Source organism: Triturus cristatus, chromosome 11, assembly GCF_964204655.1.
Source record: "Triturus cristatus chromosome 11, aTriCri1.1, whole genome shotgun sequence".
NCBI classification, from domain to species: domain Eukaryota; kingdom Metazoa; phylum Chordata; class Amphibia; order Caudata; family Salamandridae; genus Triturus; species Triturus cristatus.
The window spans coordinates 491367364-491390627 of record NC_140594.1 but is presented as its reverse complement, the minus strand read 5'-3'; positions in this window follow the sequence as shown (position 1 = coordinate 491390627).

Below are 23264 nucleotides of genomic sequence, written 5' to 3'. Positions count from 1 at the left end.
CCTGTTAAACGTCCATGGTAGTGGGGCAGGAGAAGGACATAACTCATTTGCAAATCCTAGATCATGACTAAGAATAAATTCGTTAAATAGCTCCCCTAGGGCAGTGTGCCTAAAATGTGATGAACCTGCCCCTCCTTCTCTCAAAACTCCACACAGGTTATCCCCAGCATTAGGATATAGTATACAATTAAAATTCCCTACCAGAATGACCATAATATCTTCTAACTCTCCTCTGCTAGCTGTATTCAGTGATTGCGAGATATTTGTTAGACCGGTACCCGCTTTTCCTGACGGTGTGTTATTATAGAAGTTAACCAGGACTATAGAACAAGTAGCGTCCAGATCCATTTTGATTAGGTGGTGGTAGTCATCACTGGCAAGCAGCGTGACTTTCTTTATTTCCAAGGTATTTGATACATATGTACATAGACCGCCCTTAGTCCTACCGCTCTGTACTTCGACTGCAAGGGTGTATTAGGTCCTAAATCCATTCAGATGTATCTCTTCCTTGGTCCAAGTTTCTTGGAGACACAGAATCTCAAACTTGGTGATAAAATCCCACCATAGGTGGTTGCTTACTTTAGAACTAGTCCCAGCTATGTTCCATGATGCAATATTACAGCAGGGAAATTTGCCCTCATCAGTACACTTTATTGGGGGAGTTAACCTCCCCTCTAATTCATTCCGTGAGTGACTGGATAAATATGAGGCATTGTGGTGGTCAACAGAGTTGGTCGTGATTTTGTGTTCAGGGGCTAAAGACCCCCGTACTTCATCACCTCTACTTTTGAAAACATCATGAATTAAATCTGTGTTAGGAGCATGACCGTCTAAGGTATCCCGAGGATCGACCCGGCTCTCCCTGTTCAGGTCCGTATGTCCTCAGGCCTCATCTCTAGTGTATTCAGCTACAGGTTTAGGGGAGAAGTTATTATCCCTTACCAATGTCCCTACTTTACTCCTATTTACATGGCTGAGAGGTGCAAGGAATTTACCGCAATCCAGTCAGTCAATATTTTCCAGGGAGTTTAGTGGATCAAAGGGGTTATACGTTGGACTGGGGTATCTAAACTGCTTTGTTCCCCTAAGGTTATCTCCCTCCAACATAGAGACCTCGTGTTGTAGAAAATTGCGTGGTCTATAAAAATATCCCAGTGGTAGTATATTAATGGTATTCGGGTTGACAGGTCCGTTAATGCCCCTTTCCAGGATTGTGTGTACTAGCAGGGGTGAACTAAAAGTTAGGACAATACAATCTCCACGCAGTGATTTAGGTGAGGGGCCCACCCATCCGATCCGGCGTACCATTTTAAAATCTGAGAAAAGATGATTGTTCAAACCAATCTTTGTAGTTAAGAAATGGAGGGACTTATTCTTTAGGGTAGACCAGTGCTCAAAGTTGTTATATGAGCAAGGGGGAACATTGGCTAAAACCACTGTGTACGGGGTTGCTTCTGGAGGAAGATTTGGGTCCGCCGTGAACTATGAATGGGATCTGAACATTCTGAGTAGTGTTTCTCCCTCTCTGTAACTCTATTATCATCTTTCATCATAGCAGTCTCATAGCAGTCTTTCTGGTGGTCTCTACCTCTCCTACTAAACCAGACAGATTATTGGGGTTTGTAGCATGTGAAACATTTTCAGAAGGATGTTGGCTAGTGCATACTAGGTCTTTGTTGGAGTTATTATTATTAGTCCTGCTATGTGGTTGTTTATTAAATTGAGGCTCAACAATGGTCCAGAGGCCCTACCTGCTCCACCACCAAGTGGAGGGCATACTTTTAATCTGGAGCTAGGAGCCGTTGTAGCCAAGTTTCGACTGCTCACCATCTCTTCAACCTTTGCTAGTCGAGATTCAATGTTAGTTACCTTCAGCAGGACAGGTTCCAAAAGAGTTGTCATCATTAGCTCAAGCTTTCCCCAAAAATTTCCGTCTAGTATACCTTCTACGGACTTAGCCATCTCATTCTGTTTTGTAGGTAACAGGGGGCCCTTCTTTGAGTCGGTAACTGACTGCCCTCTTTTCCTTTTTATAGTCTGGACTGGTTTACTCGTTTTTTCGGTAGTTTTGCCTTTCTTCTTCTTTGGGGGTTCAGCGCTAATATCTACCCTACGGTTGACCTTTTGCCCTCTAGTAACAACTTTAGACCCAGCAGAGATTCCCCCAGATTCCATAGGGGGGAAAGACTCAATCTCTGCTGCTTGATCAGTTACAGTTTGTGGTGATGTGCCAATCAGTATAGGGGATGGCTCAGTGCTGGGTGTCCTCCCTTGATTTGTAAATACAGGCGTGAGAGTCTGCTCTGTGAAGGTACAGGCTCTAAGGACAATATTCTTTCGGTTAATTTGATTTCCTTTATGAGATCTGATTATACCCTCAGAAGGAAAGCGTCTAAGATTCCTACGACACCTCGGTCTTTGCGCCTCTTCATACTAACACCAAGCCTACCCCAAAAGGATGACTCCAGCTAAATAAAGAATATACAATGTGTTATCAATAGCAAAATCAAGATGTTAGGGGGGTGGCCCAGCCCAGCCTCTTACTGCCTCTAATGGACTCAGACGGGCCTGCCCTTGGCCCGGGCTTTGCCCAGGCGCGACCCGCGCACGTCCTGCGCCGCGGGGGTCGAGGCAGCACTTTATCGGCGGTGGTAATGTCTCCCCCGGCGGCAGCTGTTGGCAATGAGGGCGCTGTGGTGCACCCTGGGACTCCGAGTCCCACAAGGGTGTAGCGGTGATGTCCAGCAATCTCAGGGTCACTTCCGAAGCAGCAAGGGCATGGATGACAGCCCTGGGCCAGCACAACCAAATGGAAACACAAAAGAAATGCAGCAAGGTCCTCAAGTGCATCCCGCGCCGCGGGGGTCAAGGCAGCGCTTTATGTGCGGTGATCACGCCTCCCCCAGCGGCAGCTGTTGGCAATGAGGATGCTGTGGTGCACCCTGGGACTCCGAGTCCCACCAGGGTGTAGCGGCGATGTCCGGCAATCTCAGTGTCACTCCCGAAGCAGCAGGGGCATGGACGACAGCCCTGGGCCAGCACAACCAAAGGGTAACACAAAAGAAATGCAGCAAGGTCCACAAGCGCGTCCCGCGCCGCGGAGGTCGAGGCAGCGCTTTATAGCATGGTGATCACGCCTCCCCCAGTGGCAGCTGTTGGCAATGAGGACGCTGTGGTGCACCCTGGGACTCCGAGTCCCACCAGGTTGTAGCGGCGATGTCCGGCAATCTCAGGGTCACTCCCGAAGCAGCAGGGGCATGGACGACAGCCCTGGGCCAGCACAACCAAAGGGAAACACAAAAGAAATGCAGCATGCTAGGCACTTTTCAAACCTTGGAAAGAGATTTCAAAAACAACATAGAAAGTAAGACTGTTCCCTACCTTAGACCAGTCTACTGTAAATAAATATTTTACCATGTAAGTTTGTTCTCTTCTGATTCTCTTTGAAGATGCTAAATTCTTATATGACTAATCAGGGGTGGCTGATAAATAGCTCAGTTACTGTGAGAGTCCTTAAATTGAGAATATCTTATTCTGTTGAGTGTTGTGTACTAACTCTGTTTTTTGACCTATCCATGTCTCCCTTCACCCAGTGTGGGGTACAACTATTTTACTAGTATGCACAGAGAAAATTCATTATTTTTCGTGTGTGTGGGGAAAGGAGAATAGGTGTATTGTATAGTAGTTATCTTTGTAAAGTGCTTTATATCCTTGCTGAGTCACCAAACCACATTTGCGGATGGATAACACACTTGTGAGTGATGAGGTTGCAAGAGTGAGTGGGTAGTGTTTTCATGTTGTGTTCTCTTCTCCTGATGTGTTGCTGCCACTAACATAACATAAGATAGGCAGAACTGAAAAGAAGTGAGACTGGACATGGCCCTCACTCATTAAAGCCAATCAGTTGGTGGGTCGAGAGTGTCTACGTGCATTCTGGGCTATGTGGAAAGGGTTTTCATAACATCATACATGAAGGAGACAGCTCAATCCATGTTGCCCATGGGTTCAGCATAGGTAAGGGCTTTCAGGATATGTCTGAGAGCAGACGCAGTAATACAAGCATACAGATGCTTATTATATTAGAGTAACACAGTTGAAAACACAATGAGTATAAAGTGCCCCACGGTGGCGCTTTCTTCCACTCATTGTATAATATATGTTTTTGACAGTTCCTGATGATTTAGCTGCACTGTGGGAATAGCAGAAAGGTGGTGTTAGATATGACAACCATGGCCTGGTTTCCCCCCAAACTTTTTGCCTTCACTCTTCCTATTTTACTGAATGAGTTTTTGTTGACATTAGGACTCTGCACAATTTACCACTGCTAAGCAGTGCTAAAGTGCTCGTTCTCACTCCTCTAAACATGGTAAAATTGGCTTACTCCCCATTGGCATATTTAATTTTCATATAAGTCCCTAGTGAAGTGGTACTATATGTACCCAGGTCCTGTAAATGAAATGCTGCTAGTAGGCCTACGACACCTATTGTATCACCCACTTATGTAGCCTTTCAAACACGTTTCAGGTTTGCCATTGCAACCCGTGTGCTGTTTAATTTGCCATTTCGACCTGGCAAAATAAACCTTTTGCCACTCCTAAACCTTCTTTTTTGAAAAATACAAGTCATCCCTACGGTAGGCCCTAAACAGTACATAGGGCAGGGTACATTTTATTTAAAACGTTGGGCATGTCCTTTCTATTTTTACATGCCCTGAAAGTGAAAAACTGCTAAATTCGTTTTCAGCACTACGAGGCCTATCTCTCCCATAGGATTGCATTGGATTACCTTATTACATTTCATGAGTGTTATCTTTCGATTGGGAACAGGTAGAAAGTTTGTTCTCAAAATAATTGGCATTTAAAATCCCCTTTAATGGTAATGTCGGATTTTAAGTCACAATTCTGAAAATGCCACGTTTCGGCTTGTGGTCATTTTCTTGTCCTAACCCTTTGGTGTCTGCAACCAGTTCCTGAGTCACATGACTATGTTTAGGTTGCAGTTCTCCTTTGTGTATTCCTCCCAGACAGTATCATGAAGGGGGGTTGGTTGTTGGCAGAATGGACAATCCTGACTTGATGGGGGTGAAGTTGTCACCTACCACACTTGCACATCAAAGAAGCTGTCTCAGCACACACACACACACAGAACTTCACACTAGCCTTTTGTGACTTCAGACATCCTGGGACCAGGGCAGAGGAAGAAAGGAAATTCCAGAACCAGATGGGTGGAAGTCTATAAGTTTCTCCAACTTCAAAGCTGGTACCAGCTATAAATATATTGGACCCTCTCTACAGAATACTCCTGGACCTGTGGACCTGTGGATACTACAAAAGAAGGGACCTGCTGCTCGAGGCCTGCACTGCTGTCTGAGAAGGAAGACTGGAACTACTCCCTTCATACCAGGCCACCTGAAGTGACTCCAAGGGTCAGTCGAGTGACCTGTTTACAGTTACAGGCACATAACAAGCTCCCAAGGCCTCCCTGCAAACTGCCCTGCTGACCTGCTGCACTGGACCTTCCTTGACCTGTAAACAGACCTGCATGAGCCCTGCTGGCTTCCGCTGGATTGAGTTCCTGTTTCCCAAGAGGTGCCTCCCAGTTTCTGAACCGTTGGTTTCGAATCAGTCGATCTCCTCCTGGAAGGAAATGGAGAAATCTTGAAGTCCTAGTCTTTTCGTGACCATGAAAAGGCAAGTTTGTGCCAAGATCTCACTGTCTGCGCTGACTGCCAACAAGAAGCTCTAGTGTACCTGACTCTTTATTAAAAAAGAATGAGGCTAAGGATGGAATGGAAGGAGGATGCTGGAGAATGCACAAAATGGACATTAAATAACTGAGGGTAGGCACCCTTGGTCCAACGATAAATAGTGTATTAAAGAGGTACAACTTGTTCTCAGGGGGGGGGGTTCACCATAGACCATAGAAAAATATATTGGTAGCTTATGACTGTTTCTAACCAGAAGCAATTTCATACGGGTACATATTGAATACATATAACAACAAGGAATCCGTGGGTCTACTCAGACAGAACTGAAGGCTAATGACAACAAGACAAAATGTTTCAAAGGAAAAGTCCTCATAAAGAGGACGAAGTCCCATCACCCACCGAGGTGGCATGCTTCATCATTTGGGGCCTTCTCTTAACCACACCTGGTGTAGTTAAGGAGCTACAACTCCTTTACTAGTGAGGAAAAAGGAGGAGCTCATGGATGATTTTGAAAATAACAACCAAGGTATAATGATTTTAACAATAGGTGAAGCTGCCTAAAGTGTGGTGAAACTACATGTATAACAAGGTGCAGTGTTGATAGACAGTGTGTTAAAATTGACTACCTAAAGAAAGATTTGTTTATTAAGTATCTTTAGGTGTCAAGAGATAAAATCGAAAGACGTGTTCCCAAATACATTTCGAACACGCTATAAGCAGATATGGTCAATAACAAACATGGTCAACATGTTTCAGCCAACAATGATCTAACATTTTGATCGTGGCTTTCTTCAGGACCGGATAGTACTACTGCATCAAAAGTGAATAAAAGAAGTGCAAAAAATCACATGATGGAAAGCAAAATGGAACGATACCACCTACAGATATACCTGCTTCAAAGAGAATAAGCGGAACTGCAGGGGTTCACAATGGTCACCTGTTAAAAAAAGGGGGGCAAAAAACAGGAGAACACATCAATGTCACAAATGGTCTTGAAACACAGCACTCAGTCACTAGGACAACTGAGAAAATAGTAAACAGTTTACATAATGAGGTCTCTGAATGACCTTCCTACCCGTACTAAATCGGGGATAATCACCTCCACTCCTGGTAATGACTCAGGGCGTGAGGCAGCGCTCTACATGAAAAATCAAACAAAGGAAAACTAATACAAGGAAGAAGTCTGGTACAAAGTACTTCAGTCTTTTAAATAGCATTAGCATAGCACCACCACTGTAAAACTGAAAATCACTCAGCAAGGCTGCCTGGGCCAAAGTTGTTGTTTGTTTTTACGGCCAAACCTAGACATTACTGACAGTCTAGGCATGTAAAGTGAAAGGCGACCCAGAAATGAGCAAATTAAGACATGTTATTGCCCATGTCGCTCGAAAAAGGGCATCCGGGTGCACCTTGTAAACAGTGAGCTATGGCTGTGATCTCGAGAACGGAACTAACCGTTAGTATGGCCAGATGCATATGGCTACAAAACTAATATGTCACGTCTTCAAATACATCACCATACCGGATGGCAAAATTACTAGGTTATCTCAAAGCAGGCTAACACACTAGCAGGTACACCCATCATAACACAATCTGGCGACCCACAGTGAGCAAGCAAAACCATAGCCCTAATTACTTAGACAAAAGCGTCCAAATGCTCATGGTATGCAAAAAGCTTAAGTCGTAATCTCGAAGACGAGACCGACCATTAGTGAGGCCAAATACGTCTGCTAACTGCAAAACATGGCAAGGTCAGAAATTACATCAATCCGGATGAAAAGATTTCTTTATTCTTTTTGAAAACATCGGATGCCCGGAAACCGGCGTGCGGGGCGTGGCGTCACGCACGGCCCCGTCACGTGATCGTAGTATGCCGGCTTCACGCTAGCGTAACCCTGTATGTGCATCCCAGGCATCATGGGGATAGTAGTAGTAGCCTAACGCGGTTTTGTACATACACCATTGTTATCAAAATGAATAACTTCGTTATCCTGAAACCTCGCAAAAGAGCGTGTCTAATGGGAACGCTAACCCCCCAGATAAATAACCATAATGATTGGCATACCCAATGAACGTCTCAACGCACTGGTGGGAGAGTGTGTAAGAATATGCCAGACAATTGAAATACAGGCGGACTCACAGGTAGAAGGTTGATGCCACCGCCCTATGCCCGAAAACAGGACCAATCTGAAGAAGAAGGCCCGAGTAAGGAAGTAACAAAGAACAAGATAAGGCTTTTCTTAATGATTGGTCTCTAATAGCATGGCGAAGCACTCGCGACTGGTTGATCTTGATCATCAGTACCGCTAAGCGCATCGCCGATGCTATACTTATTGAGATACAATTACTTGAGGGGCAGATTAAGACCACACTGTCTAATACTATATACAAGAAAAATCTCGATGAGACAAATAAATCCAACAAGGAATTTAAAGACAGTGTTCTTGTCACAAAAATTGATAAATTCCAAAAAGACCTGGCGAAATTTTCCTTAGAAAAAGTGTACCCATACACACAAGAAAACTATGCACCACCAGAATTCAACAAGAAAGGTAGAAAATATGGCTCTAATTATTTCACCTCAGGATCAGATGAATAGTCCAGCGACTCTGATTCCACTGAGCATGGACCTATACGCAATAGAGGGAGAAGGAACAACTATAGGCGCAAATGGCGAGGGAATCAACAAGCACAGTGGTGGCACCCAGCACCATGGCAATATCCGAATCTCCCTTTTCATCCGCAGATGATGCCTTTCAATCCTCCCCCACAGTTTTTTCCTAACCAGTCTTTTTTAGGACAAGGCCGGGGACGCTCCAGAGGACGAAGAAGAGGACCACATTCACAAACACGAGCCCACTGGAGCCCCCCAACTTCTCAGAGACATCTACGCAGCACAACGAAGGGTCCACACGTTACGGGACCAAGCGGCAATTAGTGGTAAATTTGAGCACACATACCCTTACTGACATGGAAGATAAAGTCTTCAACAGAGGTTTGGGCTTTGTGCCTACCAACACTGGAGATCCGTTTACCACTCAATGTGAATTAGCCTGTTTCTTCCGAAAAATTAGACTTAATTTCTTCTTCCAAGACAACATCTATGAAAATATTGAATCTGGTGATAGTGGGTTACGGGTTAAATCTACTTTTAATCCACCGATTCATGCGATGCCCGCTCATGTTCTCGCTTATGAAACAGCTGTTCCCAAAGATATCTCCAAGTTACAGATTTCGTCCTGCGGACAGTATCATTATCTCCCCATGATCTCCCCAGACTTGAGAAACAGGCCCTCATTTCCCTTTCCAAAAATCCTGACATTACCATTAAGCCCACCGATAAGGGTGGAGCCATTGTCATACTTAAGACAGGGGACTACAGGGCTGAGTGTTTGAGACAGCTCAATGATGAGCATTCTTACAAACTACTCGCGATTGACCCTACGCCTAGACTCAAGAAGGAAATCATTGAGTTAGTTGATGAGGCTAAACTCGAGGGCTGGTTCTCTGCACATGAGGCTGAGTTCTTGGTAACTGAACATCCGGTAACACCCTACTTTTATGTGTTACCCAAGGTACATAAGGTACAACGTCCTCCCCCCAAAAGACCCATCATTTCAGGGCTAGGTTCACTTCTTGAACCTCTTTCAACATTTGTAGATTTTTTTCTGAGGCCCTTTGTTAAAATGATGCCTACGTATCTGCAGGACACTAAAGCTGTTCTCCAGCTGCTTCCTGATATTGGGTTTGACACTGAGACGGATTTCCTCGTCAGTTTTGACGTTGAATCCCTGTATACATGTATACCACAGACCGAGACACTCACAGCTATCAGAGGCCTCTTGGATGACAAGTCAGAGGAGTTGAGTTCACCTGTTTCTTTCATTATGTATTGTGCCAGGCTGGCTATGACTGAGAACTTTTTTAAACATGAAGACCAGATTTATCTTCAAATCTCCGGTACGTCAATGGGGAGTGTTTTCGCTCCCAGCCTGGCTAATTTATATGTGCATTTATTCGAACAGAATAGTGTACTCAATCCGGACAATCCTTACCGTAACTACATCATTGAGTGGAAACGCTACATTGATAATATTTTTGTTATCTGGAGAGGCGATTTGCAAACATTGAATGCGTTTCATGGCTGGCCTCATACCCAGAACGACTTTCTCAACTTTACTATGGAAGCTAGTAAACTGAGTTTACCGTTTCTAGATCTTCGGATTTTTCCGAGTGACAACGGCCTTGGAAGTGAACTTTACACAAAGCCCATGGCTAGAAATTCCATCCTACAATACGATAGTTTCCACCCCAAGTCAACGCGTGAAGGTTTACCTTTTGGGCAATTCCTGAGGTTGAGACGGAATTGTTCCACGATTGATAACTTCAGGAAACATGCCGACTCTCTGTCTCAGAATCTTTGGGCGAGGCGATACCCTCCTAGTTTGATACGACAATTGTACAAACGAGCCTCGAATAACAATCGGGATTCTTTGCTTGAACCCGCTGTGCCCAAAGCAGCTTTGAATAGATTGACTAGTGTCAACACCTTCAGTACACAATCTAATCAAATTCAAAAAATTATGCGGAAACACTGGCGGATTCTAAATGTTGGTCTTGTTCAACTTTCACCTCCACTGTTCTGTTTCAAGAGAAGTGATAATTTGCGCGACACACTAGTGCATACACGTCCTAGAAACACAGCTGCTGCACCTGTCAATACTCTTTGGCAATTGCCCCCAGTACAAGGACACTATGCATGTGGTAGCTGCGCTGTGTGCCCACAAACATCACACACCACCGAGATCGACATAGGCACATGTAAACCTTGGCGACAAACTAAGCACACAAACTGCAACAGCGAAAAGGTGATTTATTTAATCACATGCCCCTGTAACAAGAGATATGTAGGAATGACGACCAGGAAAGTCAAGCTTAGAATAATGGAACATAAGAGCATCATTAGGTGTAAAAAACAATCGACTAGACTAACCATTTCGTCAAACTTAATCACAAACCTGACAAAGTCTCTTGGACTGTCCTTGAACAACCCTCCATCCCTCCACATGTCACTGATATATCAACTTTTCTGTTCATAATAGAACAGCGTTGGGTGTTCAAACTTCACAGTGACATAGTTGGGCTGAATGACGCATGATGCCTGGGATGAACATACAGGGTTACGCTAGCGTGAAGCCGGCATACTACGATCACGTGACGGGCCGTGCTTGACACCACGCCCCGTACGCCGGTTTCCGGGCATCCGTTGTTTTCAAAAAGACGCGCTTGGTCTGGCCCCGTTACCGCACGGTACGATCAGGAAGACCGCCCGGGGTAGCGACGGCCAGGTAAAGAAGCTTGCGCGCCTTGATTTTTCCTTTCTTACACCAGACTGTGGTACTGTGGATATACCTGATTTAGTGGTAGTCTATTTTGAGAGAATAAAAAAATCTTTTCATCCAGATTGATGTAATTTCCGACCTAGCCATGTTTTGCCATTAGCAGACGTATTTGGCCTCACTAATGGTCGGTCTCGTCTTCGAGATTACGACTTAAGCTCTTTGCATACCATGAGCATTTGGACACTTTTGTCTAAGTAATTAGGGCTATGGTTTTGCTTGCTCACTGTGGGTCGCCAGATTGTGTTATGATGGGTGTACCTGCTAGTGTGTTAGCCTGCTTCGAGATAACCTAGTAATTTAGCCATCCGGTATGGTGATGTATTTGAAGACGTGGCATATTAGTTTTGTAGCCATAGGCATCTGGCCATACTAATGGTTGGTTCCGTTCTCGAGATCACAGCCATAGCTCCCTGTTTACAAGGTGCACCCGGATGCCCTTTTTCGAGCAACATGGGCAATAAGATTTCTTAATTTGCTCATTTCTGGGTCGCCTTTCACTTTACAAGCCTAGACTGTCAGTAATGTCTAGGTTTGGCCGTAAACACACACAACAACTTTGGCCCAGGCAGCCTTGCTGAGTGATTTTCAGTTTTACAGTGGTGGTGCTATGCTAATGCTATTTAAAAGACTGAAGTACTTTGTACCAGACTTCTTCCTTGTATTAGTTTCCCTTCGTTTGATTTTTCATGTAGAGCGCTGCCTCACGCCCTGAGTCGTTACCAGGAGTGGAGGTGATTATCCCCGATTTAGTACGGGTAAGAAGGTCATTCAGAGACCTCATTATGTTAACTGTTTACTATTTTCTCAGTTGTCCTAGTGACTGAGTGCTGTGTTTCAAGACCATTTGTGACATTGATGTGTTCTCCTATTTTTTGCCCCCCTTTTTTTAACAGGTGACCATTGTGAACCCCTGCAGTTCCGCTTATTCTCTTTGAAGCAGGTATATCTGTAGGTGGTATCGTTCCATTTTGCTTTCGTCATGTGATTTTTTGCACTTCTTTTATTCACTTTTGATGCAGTAGTACTAACCGGTCCTGAAGAAAGCCACGATCAAAATGTTAGATCATTGTTGGCTGAAACATGTTGACCATGTTTGTTATTGACCATATCTGCTTATAGCGTGTTCGAAATGTATTTGGGAACACGTCTTTCGATTTTATCTCTTGACACCTAAAGATACTTAATAAACAAATTTTTCTTTAGGTAGTCAATTTTAACACACTGTCTATCTACACTGCACCTTGTTATACACGTAGTCTCACCACACTTTAGGCAGCTTCACCTATTGTTAAGATCAGTATACCTTGGTTGTTATTTTCAAAAACATCCGTGAGCTCCTCCTTTTTCCTCACTAGCATAGGAGTTGTAGCTCCTTAACTACACCAGGTGTGGTTAAGAGGAGGCCCCAGATGATGAAGCATGCCACCTCGGTGGGTGATGGGACTTCGTCCTCTTTATGAGGACTTTTTCCTTTGAAACATTTTGTCTTGTTGTCATTAGCCTCCAGTTCTGTCTCAGTAGACCCACGGATTTCTTGTTATTATATGACTAGTGAATATGGGATTTTGTCCGTGCAGGTCTGTAAACTTCCCCTTGACCCTCTTACCCACCGGTATTTGTGCGACATATTGAATACATACATGACCAATGATGGTTAAACCTATTAGGTGCAAAAGAATTTGGGATAAGTAAAAAAGTGCATGTTTATGGAGGCATTGGGAGTGCACGGGTAAGAAATGCCTTCTATATCTGGCACATTTTTAAATGAGAGAAACTTGCTAGGGGGAATTAGTAATACGCATTAAGTTGATAAGGAGGACAAAGTATTCTATAATGTATAATAAACAAGACTGTTGCATGGCTTTAGCAAAGCCAAGGATTTAAGGATGGTGAGTAATGCTACAAAGTAGCGTGTGTTCATTGTGGACATAAATGTGACATGGCCAACACCAAAGGGTATTCTCTTGTGACAGCACTATGCCACAGGAGGGAAGGATGGAGTTATACCTGTATAAGCAGGTGGATAAGGGAGGAATGTGTTTTGTGGAGCAGGAAGCAAGGAAAGAAATGCCATTACTGTGCAGTGGTGGCTGCCACACTGAAGAGGTGGTGAGGTGGGGAAGCATGGGAGGGACAATACAAGTGCGGCGGTTAATAATAAAAAAATAAAAAATAAACAAATTCCTGGAGCTGCCACCCCCCCCCCCCCCCTCCTGCATTGCACCTCATCCTTCCTGGTCCCAGCAAGCACTGGGGAAGCATCACAGACTCCCTGTACAATCCCTGCGCTGCTCTCATGCTAGGAGAGCAGTGCGGGGATTGGCCTGAGCAGTCTGGAAAGATGCTCTGCTCAGACCAGGGAGTCTTTGAGGGGGTTCTCCAATGCAGCCAGCTGGAGAAACCTAAGTGCACATGTGTGTTTTGGTCGGCCTGAGAGGGCCGGCCAAACACATATACGCACTTAGGGAGTGCACTTAGCACTCCTCCTCCCCATGCCCTGCCCCTCGCTGCTCAAGCTGGCTCAGAGCCGGAAAATGAAAAATAAAACTATGATAGAACATCGTTTTATCTTTCATTTGCAGGCTCTGAGCCAGGCAGTGGGGAGACGCTGTTACTGTGGTGTTACAAGTGGGCGGTGTCAGTGCACATCCTCATCATAAATGACCATGACAATAATACGCCAACTGCATGGACCAGGACAGGTGTAGTCCCGTTTTGATTGGTGCTCCCTGATTAGACCTGCCACCAATACTTTAGAACAAGTTCACAGTGAAGGCGGAGCCACCAGCTTGCTATACGGAGAATCAATGCTTAAAAGCACGGGATCCTGCAGCACGGGATGAACAGCTGGACATTGATTGTGCTACTCACTGTGATGGGACTACGTCCATCAGCATTCCTCCTGATACACAGTGAAGGTGTGGCCACCAGCTTGATATACAGCACAACTAGCACTTAAAAGCACTCTGAAATTCCAATAGAACAAGATGTGTGCAGGACGCACCCGGCCGATGACCAGGCCAAGACGAGCCTGTCATAGCCCGTCAGAGCCCGGAAGAGGGTGGGCTGCACCTCCTCTCTTGGCTTTCTTCTTTGACTGTAGAGTTTGGTTTCTTTCAAGTCTCCTATTGGAAAATGCTTTTCCATATTGAGCTGTTTGATTGCCACACCCTTTTTGACTTGATTGCTTGGGGTTATTTATTCATCGGTTCCGCTATGGGCAAAAGGAAACTTGCAGGAGGTAATTACATTCCTTCCCCTTCTACAAAATGTACCTCCATTGATCGTATCCTAGAAAGAGCTATGGGGGTCATTTGTACAGAAATTTCTCTCACCAAGAGAAGGCCTTCATTGAACTTGGGTACTGCTTCCCCTGCTATGCCTCCAACAGAACAGATATTGTTTATATGCCCATGGTGACTATGCCCCACAAGTCTATCACCCCGGTCCCTATCTTCACTGCTTCTACTGAGGTACCAGTTCTGCATCCTTGGTAGCATGCAATATTGATAGCCCTAATTCTGTCCCCATCTTGAAAGCCACGAGAGGTACTCTCATCAAGCACAATGGTAATACTACTAAAGTATCTCAGGCAATTTCAACGCTGTTTATGGGGATGGAGGTTTGAGAATCTTCTACTTCTTCAACCCTCACCAGCATGGGTTGCTGGAACCCCAAACTTGAGCCCGCAATGTTTGGAATGTTACATGGAGCGCTGTTTTGAGAAGTTCAAGGCACTGTTGAATGCTGAACTTTCTCCCTTAATTTCTTGCCTTGAATCATTGAAACCCAATTAGCACCATTACCAAATTTGCTTCTCACAATAGTTGTGGACCATATCTCTTGCGTTAGAGATATATCACAGGCAACTTTCCACAGCCCCCCAAGGGGATTCCTTCTATCCCTAATCATATTCCCCTGGCAATGACCAAATGGATGTCTGCAGGTAACAACTTAATTAGCCAACCTGCTCTGGTACCAGAGCACTGCCAGGTCAAGTTCCTAGATCGTCACTCTGTTTGGGCAAAGAGGGAGCTGTTGATGTCACAAGTAATTCATGAAGAAGGGGCTTTCGAAGAGTGATCCACCTCTTTTTTCCAACTAGGTTGTAGTATTTTTTATTTTTGTAAACAGATTTTATTGCATTTATGAGATATCAGATACTTACATCTGTAGGAGAGTAGGATCTGCTTCACATGGTTACCCCCACTTTTTGCTGCTGTAACACTGTTTTTCGACTTTAGTCTGGCTGGGGCCCAGCTATTCAGGACCCCAGCCTAGCTGCTTCCTCTCTAAATTGATTCCATGTACCTTAGGTACCTCACAGATTGGATTATGTGGTGCCCTTATAAGTCCCTAGTATATTGTATACTATGTACCTAGGGCATAGGTACCCCAGAGGCCTACCAGGGGCTGAAGCATGTATTATGCCACCCCTGGAAAGCCCTCCAAAATGACACCACAGGTTTAGTACCGCAGCCTGGGTAAGGTGATGCATGCACCCCTTACTGAGATATAGGTTCACTAAATCTCACCTATCACTGAACATAGAAGCCTATCAGTCACCCCTATGGCAGGCCTTATCAATCCTGAAGGCAGGGTGCCTGGTTATATGTGAGAGGGTGCCCAGGCATGAGCTGAGCCCCTCTGCAGCCTTTGGAATCTATCCTCCGGGGTTGAGAGTAGTGCAGCCTGACCATATACTCTTAAGTGCATTATAACTAAAACAGTTAATGCTAACTTTGGACTGGCTGCACAGAAACATGTCGTGTTTGGTTAAAACACATTGGAATCATACCCCCACCTCAATAACTGATGTGGGAATATGATCCCATCCTTCTAGAGGGAGATACATGACAGCACCGGTATACCCGGTACCAACTTAAAAGAGCCCTGACATCACAAAATGGATGCAGCAGCCACAGACACGGTTCTGGCCTCCTGCTGCTGACCGAAACTCTGGCAGGGGAGGCCTGGACAATAGGTTTCCTGTCACAGGGAGGTGTAACCACCTCCCAGACAGGCTTATGTGTATTGGGGCTGGGTGGAAGCACTCTCAGAGTGCTGTGAAGTTCTGCACTGGGGGCACCTTTGGTGTCCCTGTGCATAGCCCAGCTCAAACCGGTTCAGGGGCTTCCAGACCCTGCTCTAGTGCAAAACTGGAAAAAGGAAATGGGTGTAGCTACCCCTCGTCCCAAACCCTCCCATAGGTGGGTCCCCAGAGTTAGTCCAACCCCTTCCTAAGGTATAAGTAAGGAACCCCTGGCAACAGGACTTTAGATATCCCTGGAAAAAACTCTGCAACTGAATCCTGGAACTTTGACTCTCTACTCAAGACTAGAGGATGGAAGAAATCTCCCTTGGGGTCAAGGAGTGGCTCCCCTGCTTGGCAGGCACCAACAAAGCATTTGCAGAGGCTGACCCAAGTCCCCAGCAAAGCTGAGACCCTCAGTTCTCATGAGTAACGTGGAACCGGAACTCATGGTCACCGTGCACATTTGCAAGTGCATTGACTTCTCGACATCTCTTGAAGTCGTGCTTTGGGTTACTTGTAGCCTCTACCTCGAGCAGAGAATCCACCGAAGATTGTTGGCCTAGCACCCCGAGCGACCCGTGGGCACCATTTTGTGCTTCCTCTTGAGGTCCCTTCGCCATCCTTGGTCCGTCGACTTGTGGGTCCCTGTGAAGGTAACTTTGATTTTCCTTGGGCTTCTCTGGTTGCTCCAGATGTACCCTGACTCCCCACCAAGTGGTGAGTCCCTCAGACCTTGCTGGTCTGCACCAAAGCATCTTTCTCCTTTCTGTGTGTGTTGCTGTTGCCAAGGCTTGTTGTGTCCAATCCGGGCACCGATGCTGCAGCACTCGACATCCTTGGTAGTACAGCGCAAATCCAGCTCCTGGTCATCCTCGACACCTCCTGGTCCTCGTGGCTGAAGAGTCAAGCATCTACCCAGCAGCAGCACTTCTTTGCAAGCTCCCATTGAAAACGACGACGCGACCCGACACCATGTGACACTTATGCACCCGGCTTCCCTGGATGAGGTAACACGAGTACTCTGGTGCTGCCGTGGGTGTTGACCCCAGAACTTCCTAAGTCAAAAAGGGTTTGGTCCTAGCTCATCTCTAAGTGTCCCTAATCTTTAAAAATATAACCGCGACTTTCCCCATAGAAGCTAACGGGAGCTCGCGGCTGTATTCTCACACTGCACAAGGCCCCCGTGGCTCCCCTGTATCACTACCTTGGGTGGTTTCTTTGGGTCCCAGCGATCCTACCGGCTCTAGGCCTTGTGTCTAGTTAAGTCGTGGTTCTTATACCACTATTTTAGTATATGGTTTGGCTTTCCCCTAGGGCCTGACGTGTATTTGTGCTATTTTACTGTAATATTTGAAGTGTAACTTATATGTTTGGACTTCTAGCCTCATAAAGAGACTAGTAGGTTGTGTCTAGAAATAAATACATATATTTTATATATATACCTGGTGTGGTTCCCTTTCATTTGGTCATTCAAGAGATTATAGACTGGTAAAACAGCTGCTTTACATTCCTACAAGACTTAGCCTGAAGGCTGCTCTCCATAGCTACCACTAGGATTGCTTACAATAAAGGTTGTCTTTAACCTATCATCAATAAGGGGTTGTTTGAACTGGTGCAAGGTGCCCACAATAATTAGTGGACAGCATATACCAGGCCAACTTCTCACAACATCAATCGATTATCTCATCTTGTAATGACAATGGGCTATCTTAGTCCACATTGTGGTAAACATCTCATATTAATAACATCTACTTCAAACTCCCATAGCCCCAACTCTCCCCTCCCCCCCTTGGGAGTCGCAACCAGTCAAAGACTTGTATCCAATCTAGTCTCATCTCTGATCTGGGGTAAGTATCAGACCAGGTTCCCTCCAGTGGGTCTTACTGGCGAACCTCCTAATATGAAGTTCATTCGGCACCCAGTGGTCTCCCTAGGTAGCCAGTGCACTATGGGCTCCCAGGTGCAGACAGCGTCCCTGGTGTAGATTCCGCTGATGCCGGCCTAGGGTCTTTCATGCTGTCAACCATTGCCTCCAAAGCTCTGGCCATCTAGATAGAGCCGTTCCCTCTACAAGCGTCCCTAAGCAGGACTCCCCCTCACACCCTGCCCACCTCTCCAGCTCTTTTATCCATACCTCTTTCCGGGGCACTCCTGGGGCATTCCAATGTCTCGTTAGTTCCCGTGTTTTTTAGCATAAAGGCCAAGTCCTGGACCCTGTTGGTAGCCTTAGTTTTGGAGGTATGGGGTAACAGACTTAAAAGGCAGTGGGCCGGTGAGCAGGGAATGGTCTTTTAAGTGATACCCACCACCACCCCTTAGTAACTTCTTCCCAGTAGTTGTGCAGTGTCAGACATGACCAAATCATGTGCATCATGTCCGCCCGAGTTCCCCACAGCGTGGGCATGTCACATCTTCCCTGTGAAAGTATTTAATAATACGCCCAGGGGTTAGATATGCCCTGTGTAGGATGTAGATATTACTCATTCAGAAACAGGCATTTGTAGTCACCTTGGGGTTTCTCTCGAGTAAACTCTCCCAGTCGTTATGTGCTATGGGGGTACCGAAGTCCTCTGTCTAGCGGTCCCTCAGTGTGGTCATTGGTTGGAGAGTGTCCCCTCTTATCGCTCTGTAGAGACATGTGACCAATTTAATTTTGCCTCCTGTTGTGGCGATATATCTGCAAGCGTCATGGTGTTTGGGTTCTAAAGTGCCAGCCCTGTGATGGCTCCAGAGGTCTGCAGTCTCTGCTCTAAAAAATAAGAAGTGGCCCTGGGGAATGTCCAACCCTGCCTAAAAATCTTCGAATCAGAGAAGCTCCCCCTCTCTGAATAGGTTCCCAATCTTAGTCGCCCCTGGAGGAAGCTGGTTCCGTAATACTGTACCAAAATGAGGTATAGTGTGCACAGAGTCCAGTGGAACCCCAAAGGTAAGCAGAGGTAAAAGTAGAGAGCACCTTACTCTCTATTTGTGGTAGTGTGGGCGAGCAGTAAGGCTTTATCAGAGGGTAGTGTTAAGCATTTGTTGTACGCACTCAATCAGCAAATGCTTGTCACACACTCAAAGACTGAACTCAAACCAATTTTGTTTGTATAAAAATATTCTTTTAGTTATTTTATTTTTCCAGAACCAAGCAAGCCAGGCACAGGTAAGTAATTTATACTTTGCAGTAATAATACAGTTTGAATTGCAGTTGTATATACACTTTGTTTTGATTACAGTAGAATTACTGGTAATGCAATGCTTTGAAATATTGTACATATACTTTGTATTGATTTTTCAATAGGATGTCAAGTAGATTACTTTACAGATTACTTTTCTTACACAGTGTAGCATACCTGCATACTGCACTGGGACATTTCCTGTAAACAGGTAAGTAAAAGTGCTATGGTTATTTGGTTACAGTCTTAGAGACTTTTATAGATTTTTTAACTCCACACACAGAAACTTTTTCATAGAAAAACAGTCAATGTTATCCTATGGGAGGAAATAGAGTTATCAGTTAACAGGTAAGTACTTTGTTGTGGGAGTTGGGTTTCTAGGGTTAGACTCAGGGGTCACCCAGGGTCAAGGATGCACTATTGTTACACCGCAGCAGCACTAGGGTGGCTGGGTGCAGAATGCTGAGACCCTATGTTATCCAATGGGGGATAGAGGGCCTCCGGATGGTGGCTGCTTAAGAGCAGGCCACACAGTTGTGGGAGTAAAGCTCTTGGATTTAATATCAGGGCAAATGTGGGTTCAAATTAGCACCATAAGTTTACCCTCAACGGCACTAGTGCGGCCGGGTGCAGGGTGCTGGTGTGTCGTCAGGTGCCCTGTTACTTTAAATGGGGATTCTCCGGTTTGCAAACACACTGTAGGCTTGGGGACAAAGGTCTTATGGGTGTGACCACCACTTGGAGAGGTAAGTTGGCATGCTGGGGGTTGGCTATACACCATCGCTTTGGCCACCCAAGGCCGTGGGGCGTTGGTGTAGTGGTGTCTTTTAGGGTCAGATTTTCTTACCAGCTCCTGGTCGCGTTTGGGGGGGCCTTCCGGATTGAGGCTGGAGGCATCGGCTGAAGGCTTGAGTCAGGTCAGGAATCACTGGATCTTGGGTCTGGATCACTGGGGAGACCTCCTCGTGGTGTTGGGCCACTCAAACTCGGGCCGTGATGCAAACTCACGGATTTTGCCGGAGCTGGAGTCTGTTAGTGAACAAATCTGGTGTTCACGAGAGACTAAGTGTTTGCTTTGGAAGGCAGGGAAGGTCCTCAGGGTTCTTGTGGTTGCTGAATGCAGGAAACAGCTGAGTTTCACTTCTGCAGGTTTGAGGTGGGGACAGGCCGGTAGGGCTGGGGACAAGTCAGAGGGCGTTCTTCTCTTCTTAGTTTTCGCATGGGTGTTCGGTCCTTCTTCTTTTCATCATGTAGTTTCTTGTCTGAGTTCTTGGTTCAAGGCTGCCCTCTAAATGCTGTATTTCGGGGGTGTTTTTAGGGGTCTCGAGGTCAGTAGCCAATGGGCTACTGACCTCAGGGTGACTACACCCTTTGTGTGCTCACCCCTCGTAGGGGAGTGAGCACAATCCTTAATCCTGATTGGGGAGGGCCTGCCATCTGCAAGATGGCCGGCACTGAAGAGTGGGCTTTATCTCGCCTCCCCCACCTGAGGGGCGGAGTTGGCAGAGGTGGGTACACGTTCTGGACTGGCTAATTTTTCCCGCCTGTCTTCCTGCCGAAAAGGAGGGGAGACAGGAAGGGGACCTGCTCCTGATAGCAGGAGAAACTGGGGATTGCATAACAAAGGCTTCAAGGCATTTGAAGCTCCCCTGCCACAGATGGCTCTTCCTGGCCTGGGGAAGGTGTGAACACCTCACCCAGGAACAGCTTTGTTTCTGGGATAGGGAGCGAAGGCTCCCACCCTAGGAGTCCAGAAACATGTCTTGTGGTGGCAGGCTGGTGTGTACCAGTCAGGGAACCCACAAGAAGCTGGTGGTTTTTCAGGGGGCCCTCTGAGTGCCTTTTTCATTAAATTCCACACTGGCATCAGTGTGGGTTTAATGTGCTGAGAAGTTTGGTACCAAATTTCCCCATTTTCAGTAAAGCCATTATGGTGCTGTGGATTTCGTAATGACAAACTCCCAGCACCATATATTCTTAATGGGATTACTGCACTTACAATGTCTAAGAATTGGCTTAGACACTGTAGTGGTACAGGGCTCATGCATCTGTACCCTCACCACAGGTATAGTGGACCCAGCTAGAGTGATGGCTGACCTATACCAGGGCAGTGGGTTGTAGGCATGGCACACAGGGATGTGTTCCAAGTCGACTTCACTTTGTTCTGCACCAAAAACACGCAGCCTGCAATGGCAGTGTGTGTGTGTAAAGGTACAGGGCCTCTAAGGGTGGCACAATAAGTGCTGCAGCCCTTAGAGGCCTTCCCTGGACAGAGTGCCCTTGGTACCCATGGTACCTTTTACAAGGGACTGACATGTGGGCAGAGAGGTGCCAATTGGGGGTACAAGGTACAGTTTTGGGGAAAGAACACAGGCCCTGGGAACCTGATTGGCAGGGACCCAGGGCACATCAAGTCAAAGTGTATCAGTAGTCTGGCAAAAAAGTGGGGGGGGGGAGTTACTGCAACAGAAACCCAGCTTCCTACAGCTCCCGCCAGTATCCAGTCCCCATTTCCACTCCACTGTCCTCCATATGGTACAGCATTTTTATTGTGAGGTCTGGAGAGAAAGGGACCAAGCTATGTGTTTTCTGAAGGCATCTTATCCAGCAGCGTCTCACTACCTTGGGACTCAAGCCACCCTCAACAACACCCGCAGTAGTACATCCAGGTCTTGTACAGTCTCACAGTCCTGTGGCTGTTGACCCGCCAGCCACTACGTGAACCACTGTGAATGACCTGCTAGGTAGTATATCTCAAAGTCGGGGACCGCTAGACCCCCGTCATGCCTTGAATGCTTCATGTCAATAGGACCACTTCCTTTTGACCCCCTCCCCAGAGAAAGGACACAATTAGAGAGTCCAGTTCATTAAATGGTGTTCATGAGATCCATAGAGGCAGTGTCGTGGAGAAATATAACAGCCTGAGGAGCGCTTCTATCTTTAGGAGTGCAACCCTCCATGCTACAGACAGTGGCAACATTTTCCAGAAAATCATACTGGCTTTCAGAGATCTAATGTCTGCCCTGACATTCCCTTCTCTCAAGTCTGGTTGAGAGTGAAAGATTTAAACTCCTAGGTACGCCAGGTAACAGGGTTTCCACTGGAGAGCTCCCATGCATTTGGGAGGGTCCCAACCTTTTGCCAGCAGAAAGAGCTTGGATTTTTGCCAGTTGATGTTAAGTCCTGACAACATCCTGAATTCAGTGATCAGTTCCTGGGCCCCCTCCAGGGCACACCCCACATTACGCAGGAAAATCAATAAGTTGTCTGCATAGAGCGCTATATGGTGGTGATGCCTCCCTATTTGTACACCTCGATATCTGTTTACAGTCCGTGCGAGGCTGGCCAGGGGCTCCATGGCCGAAGAAAAGAGCAGTGGGTACAGAGGCTAGCCTAGTCATGTCCCCCTCTCCACTCTATATTCCTCCAAAATTGTTCAGACCGTCCGAATTCTGGCCCAACGAGATGGTGTAGAGGAGTTTGACCCACATCAGAAATCCCCGCCCCCCCATCTACATTTGCTCTATGACTGCATAAAAAAACCTATTCAAGGCTGTTGAAGGCCTTGTCTATTTCAAAGATAGCCCCTTCCCCCTCGTTACGGTCGTTGGCTTTGGACAGGAGGCGCTGTATGTTAAGAGCTGTGTTGTGGCCTAGAATGAATCCCGCTTCATCAGGGTGTATGAGGATGGTCATGTATGAGCGTGGACAGGGGTCTGTATGCTCTGCAAACTGATGGTATTTTACTAGGCTAGAGGAGGGGTACTATCAGGGCTTCTTACGTGGTACAGGGAAGAGGTCCCTCTGTTCTTTCTGTCTCGTATAGTTCCACTAATTTAGGTGCCAGTTCCTCTAGATAAGCAGCATGGAACTTGACTGGGAGCCCGTCGTACCCAGGGTTTTATTCCCAGCCAATCCCTTGACTGACGCTCTGACCTCCTGTATACTAATGGCTGCACCCA